Source organism: Ranitomeya variabilis, chromosome 4 (assembly GCF_051348905.1).
Source record: "Ranitomeya variabilis isolate aRanVar5 chromosome 4, aRanVar5.hap1, whole genome shotgun sequence".
NCBI lineage: Eukaryota > Metazoa > Chordata > Amphibia > Anura > Dendrobatidae > Ranitomeya > Ranitomeya variabilis.
Window position 1 is genome coordinate 560275818 of NC_135235.1, and position 15262 is coordinate 560291079.

General features: G+C 46.0%; 2 non-coding genes and 2 pseudogenes across 2 annotated transcripts; all 4 read left to right on the top strand.

The window, feature by feature from the left end:
- The first annotated feature begins 2038 nt into the window (after positions 1-2038).
- On the top strand, positions 2039-2232 carry LOC143771205 (U2 spliceosomal RNA). The gene has a single exon (XR_013215034.1). It is a non-coding gene; the product is annotated as a U2 spliceosomal RNA (small nuclear RNA).
- An 871-nt stretch (positions 2233-3103) lies between these two features.
- Positions 3104-3206, top strand: LOC143770787 (U2 spliceosomal RNA; annotated as a pseudogene).
- A 4287-nt stretch (positions 3207-7493) lies between these two features.
- On the top strand, positions 7494-7620 carry LOC143770789 (U2 spliceosomal RNA; annotated as a pseudogene).
- A 2498-nt stretch (positions 7621-10118) lies between these two features.
- Positions 10119-10304, top strand: LOC143770714 (U2 spliceosomal RNA). The gene has a single exon (XR_013214712.1). It is a non-coding gene; the product is annotated as a U2 spliceosomal RNA (small nuclear RNA).
- The last annotated feature ends 4958 nt before the right edge of the window (positions 10305-15262 follow it).

A 15262-nucleotide genomic window follows, 5' to 3' on the forward strand; every position in this document is an offset into this window, starting at 1 on the left:
CTGTCACACAGACCGCTCTCCAGCGACCAACGATGCCAAGGTCCCGGGTAACCAGGGTAAACATCGGGTTACTAAGCGCAGGGCCGCGCTTAGTAACCCGATGTTTACCGTGGTTACCAGCGTAAAAGTAAAAAAAAAAAACGTACATACTCACATTTTGGTGTCCTTCAGGTCCCTTGCCGTCTGCTTCCCGCTCTCACACACAACGATCCAGCGATGACAGCGGGAGATCCAGCGACGAAAGAAAGTTCCAAACGATCTGCTACGACGTACGATTCTCAGCAGGGTCCCTGATCGCTGCTGCGTGTCAGACACAGCGATATCGTATGGATATCCCTGGAATGTCACAGATCGTACCGTCGTAGCGATCAAAGTGCCACTGTGAGACGGTACCCTAACTCTAATTCCAACCCTAACCCTAAGGCTATGTGCCCACTTTGCGGATTCGTGTGAGATTTTTCCGCACCATTTTTGAAAAATCCGCAGGTAAAAGGCACTGTGTTTTACCTATGGATTTACAGCGGATTTCCAGTGTTTTTTTGTGCGGATTTCACCTGCGGATTCCTATTGAGGAACAGGTGTAAAACGCTGCGGAATCCGCACAAAATTGACATGCTGCGGAAAATACACAGCGTTTCTGCACGGTATTTTCCGCACCATGGGCACAGCAGATTTGGTTTTCCATAGGTGTACATGGTACTGTAAACCTGATGGAAAACTGCTACGAATTCGCAGCGGCCAATCCGCTGCGGATCCGCGGTAATCCGCTGCGGATTCGCAGCCAAATCCGCACTGTGTGCACATGCCCTAACCCTACCCCTAACCCTAACCCTACCCCTAATTCTAACCCTAATTCTAACCCTAGTTCTAACCCTAACCCTAGCAGAAAAAAAATATATATATTTTATTTATTTTTATTATTGTCCCTATGGGGGTGATAAAGGGGGGTCATTTACTTTTTTTTATTTTGATCACTGTGATAGGCTATATCGCAGTGATCAAAATACTTCTGAAATGAATCTGCCAGCCGGCAGACTCTGCGGGCGCAGTGCGCATGCGCCCGCCATATTGGAAGATGGCGGCGCCCATGGAGAAGCCGGACGGACATCGGGAGGCCCGGTAAGTATGAAGGGGGGGTGATCGGATCACGGGGGGGGGGACCGGAGCACAGGGGGGGGACCGGAGCACAGGGAGGGGGCACCGGAGCACGGGGGGAGCGGACAGGAGAACGGAGGAGCGGACAGAACGAATTAGGGGGGCGGACCGCGCACCGGAGCACTGGGGGGGCGATCGGTGGGGTGGGGTGGGGTGGGGGCAGATTAGGTTTTCCAGCCATGGCCGATGATATTGCAGCATCGGCCATGGCTGGATTGTAATATTTCACCGTTTTTTGGGGTGAAATATTACAAATCGCTCTGATTGGCAGTTTCACTTTCAACAGCCAATCAGAGCGATCGTAGCCACGGGGGGGGGGGTGGTGAAGCCACCCCCCCTGGGCTGAAGCACCACTCCCCCTGTTCCTGGAGATCGGGTGAAATTGGAGTTAACCCTTTCACCCGATCTGCAGGAGCGCGATCCCTCCATGACGCATACGCTGCGTCACAGGTCGTGAAGGCACCGACTTTCATGACGCAGCGTATGCGTCAAAGGTCGTTAAGGGGTTAAAAAAAAAAAAAAAAGTAAAAATGGTGCCTGTGCTGATCTTGAATATGCTTGTCTTGTCTATCTACACCTGTGTGATTAGTACACTAATGCTTTTGAGCAACCAGGTGCGCTGCCTGCAGTAGATAGAATCTTGGCACGGAACATCCATGTGCAGTCACAATGGGGATGGAGGGTGTGGTCAAAGTAGGCGGAGTTATGCAGATTCAAAATGCGTTGTGCACAGCTTGAACACACACACACAGCAGAACTGTCATTGAGAATGCATCCCAGAGTTTCTGGAAATGTCTTCCATGCGGCACGCTTTTGCTCTGTCTCCACAATGGGTGTCAGTTTTAGGCCTAGGTGCGTCAGAAGTGGCAAACCATTTCTGGTTAACGCTTCTGGCCGAATGGCCGCCGCTCAAGTGTAGTAGTATCTGTTCTTATCAGTTTAATATCTGATACGTCCCCTATTTGGGGACCATAGACTAAATGGATTTCTAGAACAGGGAGATGGAAAAAGAGCTTGCTCTGTCCACTCCACGCATTGACCCGTTATTGCAGTCTCTCCGGGAACAGTGCACTCCTTCTCTGATCCGGTTTCCAAAAACAGATTGAATTGAAATCAGCGCAAGTTGTCTTTCAACCCTTTCTGTGAATACTTTTCAGTACTTTCAATACTTTCAGCGAAGCACATTTCAGATGCCGCCAAATGTAGCATTTTGCTTGATTTCAATTGACCATTTGCAACATTTTGTGTGCCTTGCCTGGCCTTGCTGTCACCTATGTATGTCAAGCATTGTATTGCATTCAATATGCAATCAATCAGTCAATCACTTTCTCTTTACTGGTTGCTGCAACAGGTGTGTTGAGATGTAGGCCTCTATTAGGCCTTTCTTACAGTGTTGCAAATATAATGTGTCGTCTACAAAACTAGGCCCCTGCTGTCAGCACTTGGTATTTAAATTGAAGTATCCAATGAGTAGTTCTGCCATACATACCAAATTTGTGACCGCATGAATCCTTTGGGAAAGCATTGTTTCCCTCTTGTGGACCACCGACTTTTCAATGCGGTGTATTGTATGCATTTAAAAAAAAAAAGTAAAAATGGTGCCTGTGCTGATCTTGAATATGCTTGTCTTGTCTATCTACACCTGTGTGATTAGTACACTAATGCTTTTGAGCAACCAGGTGCGCTGCCTGCAGTAGATAGAATCTTGGCACGGAACATCCATGTGCAGTCACAATGGGGATGGAGGGTGTGGTCAAAGTAGGCGGAGTTATGCAGATTCAAAATGCGTTGTGCACAGCTTGAACACACACACACAGCAGAACTGTCATTGAGAATGCATCCCAGAGTTTCTGGAAATGTCTTCCATGCGGCACGCTTTTGCTCTGTCTCCACAATGGGTGTCAGTTTTAGGCCTAGGTGCGTCAGAAGTGGCAAACCATTTCTGGTTAACGCTTCTGGCCGAATGGCCGCCGCTCAAGTGTAGTAGTATCTGTTCTTATCCGTTTAATATCTGATACGTCCCCTATTTGGGGACCATATATTAACCCCTTAAGCCCCGAGGGTGGTTTGCACGTTAATGACCGGGCCAATTTTTACAATTCTGACCACTGTCCCTTTATGAGGCTATAACTCTGGAACGCTTTGACGGATCTTGGCGATTCTGACATTGTTTTCTCGTGACATATTGTACTTCATGTTAGTGGTAAAATTTATTCGATATAACTTGCGTTTATTCGTGAAAAAAATGGAAATTTGGCGAAAATTTTGAAAATTTCGCAATTTTCCAACTTTGAATTTTTATGCCCTTAAATCACAGACATATGTCACGCAAAATACTTAATAAGTAACATTTCCCACATGTCTAGTTTACATCAGTACAATTTTGGAACCAAAATTTTTTTTTGTGACGGAGTTATAAGGGTTAAAAGTTGACCAGCAATTTCTCATTTTTACAACACCATTTTTTTTTAGGGACCACATCTCATTTGAAGTCATTTAGAGGGGTCTATATGATAGAAAATACCCAAGTGTGACACCATTCTAAAAACTGCACCCCTCAAGGTGCTCAAAACCACATTCAAGAAGTTTATTAACCCTTCAGGTGTTTCACAGGAATTTTTGGAATGTTTAAATAAAAATGAACATTTAACTTTTTTTCACACAAAATTTATTTCAGCTCCAATTTGTTTTATTTTACCAAGGGTAACAGGAGAAAATGGACCCCCAAAGTTGTTGTACAATTTGTGCTGAGTACGCTGATACCCCATATGTGGGGGTAAACCACTGTTTGGGCGCATGGCAGAGCTCGGAAGGAAAGGAGCGCCATTTGACTTTTCAATGCAAAATTGACTGGAATTGAGATGGGACGCCATGTTGCGTTTGGAGAGCCCCTGATGTGCCTAAACACTGAAACCCCCTACAAGTGACACCATTTTGGAAAGTAGACCCCCTATGGAACTTATCTTGATGTGTGGTGAGCACTTTGACCCACCAAGTGCTTCACAGAAGTTTATAATGCAGAGCCGTAAAAATAAAAAATCATATTTTTTTCACAAAAATGATCTTTTCACCCCCAATTTTTTATTTTCCCAAGGGTAAGAGAAGAAATTGGACCCCAAAAAATGTTGTGCAATTTGTCCTGAGTACGCTGATACCCCATATGTGGGTGTAAACCATTGTTTGGGCGCATGGCAGAGCTTGGAAGGGAAGGAGCGCCATTTGACTTTTCAATGCAAAATTGACTGGAATTGAGATGGGACGCCATGTTGCGTTTGGAGAGCCCCTGATGTGCCTAAACATTGAAACTCCCTACAAGTGACACCATTTTGGAAAGTAGACCCCCTAAGGAACTTATCTAGATGTGTTTTGAGAGCTTTGAACCCCCAAGTGTTTCACTACAGATTATAACGCAGAGCCGTGAAAATCATTTTTTTTTTTTTTCTCAAAAATGATTTTTTAGCCCCCAGCTTTGTATTTTTACAAGGGTAACAGAATAAATTGGACCCCAAAATTTGTTTTCCAATTTGTCCTGAGTACGCCGATACCCCATATGTGGGGGGGAACCACTGTTTGGGCGCATGACAGAGCTCGGAAGGGAAGAAGCGCCATTTGGAATGCAGCCTTAAATGGATTGGTCTGCAGGCGTCACGTTGCATTTGCAGAGCCCCTGATGTACCCAAACAGTACAAACCCCCCACAAGTGACCCCATATTGGAAACTAGACCTCCCAAGGAACTTATCTAGATGTGTTGTGAGAACTTTGAACCCCCAAGTGTTTCACTACAGTTTATAACGCAGAGCCGTGAAAATAAAACATCTTTTTTTTCCCACAAAAATGATTTTTAGCCCCCCAAATTTTTATTTTCCTAAGGATAACAAGAGAACTTGAACCCCAGAAGTTGTTGTTCAATTTGTCCCGAGTACGCTGATAACACATATGTTGGGGTAAACCCCTTTTTGGGCGCACGGGAGAGCTCGGAAGGGAAGGAGCACTGTTTTACTTTTTCAACGCAGAATTGGCTGGAATTGAGATTGGACGCCATGTCGCGCTTGGAGAGCCCCTGATGTGCCTGGACAGTGGAAACTCCCCAATTCTACCTGAAACCCTAACCCAAACACACCCCTAACCCTAATCCCAACGGTAACCCTAACCACACCCCTAGCCCTGACACACCCATAATTCTAATCCCAACCCTAATCCAAACCGTAAATGTAATCCAAACCCTAACCCTAACTTTAGCCCCAACCCTAACTTTAGCCCCAACCCTAACCCTAACTTTACCTCCAACCCTAGCCCTAACCCTAACCCTAGCCCTAACCCTACCCCTACCCCTAACCCTAAACGTGACTGAAATACGTGGCACTGAAATACGTGGCACTGAAATACGTGGCACTTAAATACGTGATACGTGGCACTGAAATACGTGGCACTGAAATACGTGGCACTGAAATACGTGCAACTGAAATACGTGCAACTGAAATACGTGGTACTTAAATACGTGGCACTAAAATATGTGGCACTGAAATACGTGATACGTGGCACTGAAATACGTGATACGTGGCACTTAAATACGTGGCACTGAAACACGTAGCACTGAAATACGTGGCACTGAAATACGTGGCACTGAAATACGTGGCACTGAAATACGTGGCACTATGACTGTCAGAAAATGTTCATTAAACGGTTAGGGGTGAGGTTAGGGGTAGAGTTAGGGTTAGGGTTTGGATCTCTTTATCACCTTGATGGTGGTGGGTGGCTTTTCAGTGTGTTTTCTGTTTTTTTTTCCGATAAAAACGCATGCGTTTTTAACGCAAACGCATGTGCTTAAAAACGCAAGAAAATACTGCAGGTTGTATTTCTGAAAATGAACGCATGCAGAAAAAAAACACATGCGTTTGAAAACGCGACCAAACCCGTACAAAAAAACGCATGCGTTTTCAATGTTAAATATAGGGAAAAAACGCATGCTTTTTTTGTGCAAAAAACGCTGCAGACAAAAACGCAAGTGTGAAACCAGCGACGCTTTTTATAGCAAAAAAGTTTTTGCGTCTCCACATTTTGAGACCTATAATTTTTCCACATTTTGCTCCACAGAGTCATGTGAGGTCTTGTTTTTTGCGGGAGGAGTTGACGTTTTTATTGGTAACATTTTCGGACACGTGACCATTTTTGATCACTTTTTATTCCGATTTTTGTGAGGCAGAATGACCAAAAACCTGCTATTCATGAATTTCTTTTGGGAGAGGCGTTTATACCGTTCCGCGTTTGGTAAAATTGATAAAGCAGTTTTATTCGACGGGTCAGTACGATTACAGCGATATCTCATTTATATCATTTTTTTATGTTTTGGCGCTTTTATACGATAAAAACTATTTTATAGAAAAAATAATTATTTTGGTATCGCTTTATTCTCAGGACTATAACTTTTTTATTTTTTTGCTAATGATGCTGTATGGCGGCTTGTTTTTTGCGGGACAAGATGACGTTTTCAGCGGTACCATGGATATTTATATCAGTCTTTTTGATCGCGTGTTATTCCACTTTTTGTTCGGCGGTATGGTAATAAAGCGTTGTTTTTTGCCTCGTTTTTTTTTTTTTTTCTTACGGTGTTTACTGAAGGGGTTAACTAGTGGGGCAGTTTTATAGGTTGGGTCGTTACGGACGCGGCGATACTAAATATGTGTACTTTTATTGTTTTGTTTTTTTTATTTAGATAAAGAAATGTATTTATGGGAATAATATATATATATTTTTTTATTATGTATTTAGGATTTTTTTTTTTTTTTTTTTTTTACACATGTGGAAAATTTTTTTTTTTACTTTTTTACTTTGTCCCAGGGGGGGACATCACAGATCGATGATCTGATAGTGTGCACAGCACTCTATCAGATCACCGATCTCACTTACATCGGTGCAGGCTTACCAGCGTCTGCACTGAGCAGGCACTCGGTAAGCCACCTCCTTCCCTGCAGGACCCGGATGCCGCGGCCATCTTGGATCCGGGACCTGCAGCCAGGAAGGAGGTAGGAGACCCTCGCAGCAACGCGATCACATCGCGTTGCTCCGGGGGTCTCAGGGAAGCCCGCAGGGAGCCCCCTCACTGCGCGATGCTTCCCTATACTGCCGGTACACCGCGATCATGTTTGATCGCGGTGTGCCGGGGGTTAATGTGCCGGGGGCGGTCCGTGACCGCTCCTGGCACATAGTGCCGGATGTCAGCTGCGATAGGCAGCTGACACCCGGCCGCGATCGGCCGCGCTCCCCCCGTGAGCGCGGCCGATCGCGTATGACGTACTATCCCGTCACCCGGAATTAAGTCCCAGGTCACCTTGACGGGATAGTACGTCATACGGGATTAAGGGGTTAAATGGATTTCTAGAACAGGGAGATGGAAAAAGAGCTTGCTCTGTCCACTCCACGCATTGACCCGTTATTGCAGTCTCTCCGGGAACAGTGCACTCCTTCTCTGATCCGGTTTCCAAAAACAGATTGAATTGAAATCAGCGCAAATTGTCTTTTTCAACCCTTTCTGTGAATACTTTTCAGTACTTTCAATACTTTCAGCGAAGCACATTTCAGATGCCGCCAAATGTAGCATTTTGCTTGATTTCAATTGACCATTTGCAACATTTTGTGTGCCTGGCCTTGCTGTCACCTATGTATATCAAGCATTGTATTGCATTCAATATGCAATCAATCAATCAATCAGTCAATCAATTTCTCTTTACTGGTTGCTGCAACAGGTGTGTTGAGATGTAGGCCTCTATTAGGCCTTTCTTACAGTGTTGCAAATATAATGTGTCGTCTACAAAACTAGGCCCCTGCTGTCAGCACTTGGTATTTAAATTGAAGTATCCAATGAGTAGTTCTGCCATACATACCACATTTGTGACCGCATGAATTCCTTGGGAAAGCATTGTTTCCCTCTTGTGGACCATCGACTTTTCAATGCGGTGTATTATATGCATTTAAAAAAAAAAAAGAAGTAAAAATGGTGCCTGTGCTGATCTTGAATCTGCTTGTCTTGTCCATCTACACCTGTGTGATTAGTACACTAATGCTTTTGAGCAACCAGGTGCGCTGCCTGCAGTAGATAGAATCTTGGCACGGAACATCCATGTGCAGTCACAATGGGGATGGAGGGTGTGGTGAGTTATGCAGATTCAAAACGCGTTGTGCACAGCTTGAACACACACACAGCAGAACTGTCATTGAGAATGCATCTCAGAGTTTCTGGAAATGTGTTCCCTGCGGCACACTTTTGCTCTGTCTCCACAATGGGTGTCAGTTTTAGGCCTAGGTGCGTCAGAAGTGGCAAACCATTTCTGGTTAACGCTTCTAGCCGAATGGCTAAGATCAAGTGTAGTGGCTTGACTGTTGCTGCACTTGGTCTGGCCTAAGGTGTCTGGGGTACCCGGTTCGTCGGCCTTGGGGGATCGTCCTCACTTAACGGTGGGGACTTCACCCCCTTGCTGCTATAGGCGTCCGGCTTAGTCCCCAGACAACGAGAGGCGATCACCTACCTGACACTTCGGTGTTGAAGGGTCCTTTTGAGGAGGAGTGGAGACTTTTCGTGAGGAAAATGGCTGCAACTTCGCAGGATAGAGGATCGGAGGATGTTCCTGGATTTTCTAAAGTGCAGAATTCCATTCGGCTGTATGTGCAAGAGAACTTTCGTGTTCAGAAGGACTTCCAGTATGTGATGCGGGAAATTCTGCTGGATCTTTTTAAGGTAAAAACAGAAGATGTGTTGGCGATTATGGATTATCCTAAGAGAGGAGTGTATGACATTGTTTTTGTGGATAGAGACTTATTTGAAGATCATCTAAGAAGAATACTTGCAACTCAGGATAAAAGAATGGAGGGAGTGAAAGTTATACCTCACTTTCCTCCTAAAGAGAAATGGGTGATAATTAAAATGTACTCTCCATTAGTAGATGAGGAGGATATAATCACTTTTTTGAAGTTTTATTGTACTTCTGTAGTGCCAAATGGGAAGATTTTCAATGAATTTGGTTTCTGGACTTCGAAGTGGAAATTTTTGGTTCGTCTTAAAGAGGATCATCAGGGGAGACTTGTGTTTCCACCAGCTAGGTTTAAGTTAGGTAATGTAAATGGAGACTTTTTTTTCAGTGGTATGCCTAAGTTTTGTAGAATTTGTGGAAGATACGGGCATGAAAAAGAAGATTGCACAGGTGGCGTATGTGGTTTTTGTAAAGGAGAAGATCATGAGTCAAAGGATTGTAAAAATCGCAGGAAGTGTAATTTGTGTCATGATATTACGCATATTTTTAAGAATTGTCCAAGTAGGAAGAAAAATCAAGAAAAGGTAGAAGTAAAAGTGACTACTGTTTCTAAGGGAAAAGAGAGGAAAAGTGAAGAAAAAGTGTTGGTGCCAGAAAAAAAGGTGAAAATAAGTGAACAAAAAGTAGAGGGAAAAAAGAAGGAGGAGCTTGAAGGAAAGTTTTCACAAGAAGTGGATAAGAAGAAGTGTGCCGCTGACTCAGTGGTGGTGGAAGGTGGGGCTTCATGTGACACTACAGAGTTGGAAGGGAAAAGGGAAAAGAAGAGGCATGAAGAAAGACATAAAGATGATCATTATTATAATGAGTTATTAACAAAATTGGATCAAGAAAAACGTTTGGATTATTTAGTGAATAGTTGTAAGAATGAATTAGTCAGAGATAAAGAAAGGTTTTTTAGGAGATATGGTATACCAGAGCATTTACAGGGGCATTATGAAAAAGCTAGTACGAGGGATAGGGCTTGTACACTTATTGCAGTAATGGCTTTTGACAACGGTCACAAATACTTTACTTGAGAAACTATAGTTGTTTTGTTTTGTGTTCTTACTATTTGTAATTTGTTTTTGTTTTGTTTTGTAGATATATTTATTTTAATAAGAAATGGTTTCAAGATGATGAGTCGAACTCATGTTTAATATCGTTCAATACGATGAGTTTTATTTTTGAGTTATGACACTGATGAAACCTCGTCTGTTCTTATCAGTTTAATATCTGATACGTCCCCTATTTGGGGACCATATATTAAATGGATTTTTAGAACAGGGAGATGGAAAAAGAGCTAGCTCTGTCCACTCCACGCATTGACCCGTTATTGCAGTCTCTCCGGGAACAGTGCACTCCTTCTCTGATCCGGTTTCCAAAAACAGATTGAATTGAAATCAGCGCAAGTTGTCTTTCAACCCTTTCTGTGAATACATACAAAAGCACATTTCAGATGCCGCCAAATGTAGCATTTTGCTTGATTTCACATGACCATTTGCAACATTTTGTGTGCCTTGCCTTGCTTTCACCTATGTATATCAAGCATTGTATTGCATTCAATATGCAATCAATCAATCAATCAATCAATCAATCAGTCAATCAATTTCTCTTTACTGGTTGCTGCAACAGGTGTGTTGAGATGTAGGCCTCTATTAGGCCTTTCTTACAGTGTTGCAAATATAATGTGTCGTCTACAAAACTAGGCCCCTGCTGTCAGCACTTGGTATTTAAATTGAAGTATCCAATGAGTAGTTCTGCCATACATACCACATTTGTGACCGCATGAATTCTTTGGGAAAGCATTGTTTCCCTCTTGTGGACCACCGACTTTTCAATGCGGTGTATTGTATGGATTAAAAAAAAAAAAAAAGAAGTAAAAATGGTGCCTGTGCTGATCTTGAATCTGCTTGTCTTGTCTATCTACACCTGTGTGATTAGTATTATAATGCTTTTGAGCAACCAGGTGCGCTGCCTGCAGTAGATAGAATCTTGGCACGGAACATCCATGTGCAGTCACAATGGGGATGGAGGGTGTGGTCAAAGTAGGCGGAGTTATGCAGATTCAAAATGCGTTGTGCACAGCTTCAACACACACACACAGCAGAACTGTCATTGAGAATGCATCCCAGAGTTTCTGGAAATGTCTTCCATGCGGCACGCTTTTGCTCTGTCTCCACAATGGGTGTCAGTTTTAGGCCTAGGTGCGTCAGAAGTGGCAAACCATTTCTGGTTAACGCTTCTCGGCCTCATGGCTAAGATCAGGGTTTATTGCCCTGGTCTTTGCTGAGAGGTGCGTATCCAGGGTTCGAGTGGTGGAGAAAGCGATCCGTGCCTTGGGCATTATAATGGCGGCAGTGAAGAATACAGTGCGTTTGGAGGTGATTGAGGACCACAGGCACACATCGTGTTGGAGCTCACCGGGATTAAACTGGAGAAGATTTTTTGCATCCAAGAATTCCCTAAAGCCGGTAATTATGACATTTCCTTTTACATGGAAGCAGACTGTCTGACTTTTTTCCAGCGTTTGAAGGAGAAAAGTCATCATGAATATTTACAATTCATAGTCCCAAAGCCATTATTTTCAAACATTGAAAGACCTGTTACTGTGCATAAGTGCAGCGCCCCAGAGTTCTGGTCGTTGCAGTACTGTGGCTTCGCCGCTAAGGGGAGCCATGGTACGTTCGATGGCACCGAAGGAGTTCCTCCAATCAGGTATCACAGACACCAATATGTTTCACAGCTGGGCCTCCGGGGGGAGCTAAGGGTGCTATTCATTAGGCCACTCCCCACCATAGTGGGTAAACTGGGGGTCAGGCAGAAAGTTAGAGAGAACGCTGACGGGATTGAACGGAGCAACACCCTGTGGCAGGGGGTGTTGTGAAGGGAGAGACTGTAGGGTCTCTGCCAGGGGTGGGATCCTGGCAGAGGCTTGGCATTGAAAGAACGTAACGGGTCCGCGCAGGCTCCTGGAAGCGGCGGGACTCAAGGAAAGGACTAGAAGCGAGACAGATTGTGCTGAGTGAGAAACGAGATCAAGCAGAAGGAGAATACCAGCAGGGGTTGTGCTGAAAGAGGCAGCACCTTGCTGAGGCGCAATACCGGTGGCCGGAACGCCGAGGGAGTGGATTAGAATACAGCTTCAAGCCATACTCCAAACAGCGGCAGGACAGTCGGTCTCAGGCGGGCTGTCTACCACATATCACCTATGAAGTCTTGGGGGGCAATTGCGGGAGAGGGGCGTCTCTAGGGTCCCGGAAGAACTCCAGGCCTACCTGACAAACGGGTGCCATTCCAACCTGAATACAGGGAAGGGGTGGATTTCAGAGGAACATCAAATCGAGTTGTGAGGGAACTTAAGAAACAGACACAACCGTTGTGGGGTTACTTTCCGTAAGCACAGCAGGGAAGGACTACAACACATAGCGCTAGAAGGAAGGCACAGATTTCCACCTGAGAGGAGAACTCTGGAGGTGCCATTGGACCGGCCGGACTTGCGCAGCCTGGTGAACCGTATTCTGGACTGAGGACTCAGAGATCTCCAGTAAAGAGGTAAAGAGACTGCAAACTGGTGTCCTCGTTATTTACCGCGACTCACACCCCACAACCGCACCGTTATATCGCTACTATTACTACCACCTATTTCACCGGACGTCCCCCACTGACGGACAGGGCCATGGACCGGGTCTAGCCACCGTGACAACCCCCAGAGCAGAGACTCAGAGGCCCGGCTCCGGGTACCCCTCGGCCCTGCGGCGGTGGCGGGGCGCTCCAACTTGGCGTCACGAACAGGATCTACTTAAGCCTGAAGAATCAGGTCATGTGTGCCTAGAGACTGTGATTTACTGTGCTTGGACTGTACTTTATTGCAAGACTGTGTGCTGTGCCATTTGCCGCCAAAATCCGCCGCCATTGCAGCGCTGAGGAAAGCGCAGGAAGAGAAGAGGGGCGTGGAGTGGGCGTAGACGAGCTGGAGAGCGCGAAGAATAATGGCCGCCCAGTCTAAATATTTCTGTGCAGTGAGGACGTGTCCGTCAGCAGCAGAGATCCGCCTCCTAATCCTTAATGGGGGGCGGAGGCAGAGAAAACGAAACTGCTCACGCAGGAGAGAGCGGGAAAAAGACCAGGAAGCGACCCACGTGGAGGACGCTATGGCCAGCAGCTCCGAACCCGACAGCGGGGTTGAAGTGGAAGTCTCCCCTGACTACCCGACTGAGCCCAGCAGCTTGTCCTCCGTGGATAACACCAAATTCCTGAGAGCCGAGATGGAGGATTTATATAACCAGCTCCTCCAACTGCATGTAAGAGTCCAGGCCCCGCATCAGGTGGGACCGGCAGTGGATTCCCGGACATCGGAAGAACCAGCGGGACCTGTCGCGGAAAGTGGAATCGTACCAGTGGGTGAGTCCGCCGATTCTACCCCACTAGCAGAGGGTGTGTTAGTGGGTCCCGTAGCAGCACCACCTCTCCCGGGGACCCATAGACTTCAGCGCCTGTTACCGTGGGAGGAAGCCACGGGCATGGAACACCGTATGCGAGCCCCAATCACCCCTACTCCCTTGCCGTGTGAGGTCAGCGCGGAGCGCACGGTGTGCCGCTGGGTGAACCCTGGATCCAATCTCATGGGGTTCCCCGGGGTGGAGACCCAGAAGGGAGAAATGGTGCAGGCCCTAAGCTGGGGGGAATACCAGATCCAGCTAGAACAGCGGTGGCGAGAGGAAGAGAAAACACATCAGGCTAAACGGGAGGCCTATCATCAAAAAGATTTGGCGGTCAAGGACCGGGCCCGTAAGGACCCCACCACTCACCAGGCCCCGCGCAGGCAGGGCATCATCACCGTCTTTAAACTCCAAGGAGGCTGGGGCTTCATTAAAGAACCGGGGCTATACGCAGAGGTCTTTGTTAACCGACGGGATGTCGAGTCACACCTTAGAGAGGGTCACCCCGATCGAGACCTCTATCCGGGAGACAGTGTTACCTACACCCGGCACCTTGGGGAAAAGGGGTGGTTCGCTCTGAACGTCTACAAGAAAGAGAAACCAGCCCCTGTGGCCAAAGTGCCGCCGTGTGACCGATCTGTAACCACCCTGGTCGGCCCCACCTGCCTGACCACAGAACTTGCGATCCGCCACCCGATCGCCGCCACCACTGTCGTGCCTAAAGAGGTGCCCCTTCGAGTGACCGATGTTCCGGATGTGCCAGCACAGAGAGAAGTGGGAACACAGACCTTGATCGCCGCACACGACCTGGTCGTGCAACAGACCCAAACCCATGGGGTGTATCTGGCAGCGGGAGTGGACCTGAAACCTGGATTGCAGGGGTCCGCCCGCCAGGAGGCGCCTCATGGAAACTTCTGAAAGAAGAGTCACTTTATGAAAATGTAAATAGTTACTGTTTGTCTTTTATTCCTTTAAGTTGCTGATAAACCCGCCCAGGGTTAATGGATCCCTCTGTTGACCCGGGATCCTCTTTGTTTGTTTTCCTTTTCTGAAGTTGTTGCACAAAAGTTATACAAACTGCAGAAATCATGGACTGTGCATGATTCGAACTTCCTTTGTAAATAGTTTGCACCTTCTTAAAGGTGCTCCCTACTGGTTTTAGCCAAAGACACTTTGCGAAGATATTTGCCCTATTTGCTTGAGCCAAAGACACTTTGTGAAGATATCTTTCCTACCGGTTCTAGTTAAAGACACTTTGCGAAGATACCATGCCGGAACCTTTGCATGGGCCGGTAGGCTGAGAAGACGAGCTACCTTAGGGAGACTTGGTCTCCTCTTAAAGGGGATGTGAGAAACTGAACTTGAGAGAGATACTGTTGCAGAACAGTAATGCCATAATGATGCCTTGAAAAGAAATGTAACTGTTTTACATGCTAAGTTATATGTGTTGAATTTGTTGAAATGTATAAATAATGTTTTGAAGAAAGAAAAGATGCAGAGAGCCCGTAGGGGTAGAGATAGAGGTCTGCATAGTTGAAAGTAAGCGAAGTAATAATGAAGGTGAGGATAGAAGGTAAACCCCGCGTCCCCATTGAAAGTTACTTTGTTACTAAGGACAGAGAGTGAACCCGTAGGGGTTAGAGAGTGAGTCCTTAAAGGAGCCGAGTAGAGCTGGCTCAGAGTTCTTTAAACGAAAGGAATGTTATGTCTATACCATGTATAGTAGAGAAAGGCAGTAGGCCCTGGATGAACAGGGCGGTCCTGTAAAAGAAAGGAGAGGCAGTAGGTCTGGTGCCATAGGGACAGGCGGTCCTGCAGGTTCAAAGTAGGAGAATGTAAAGTTACCTTACCCTGTAATGTGATTATAGGAAGGCCTTTGGTAA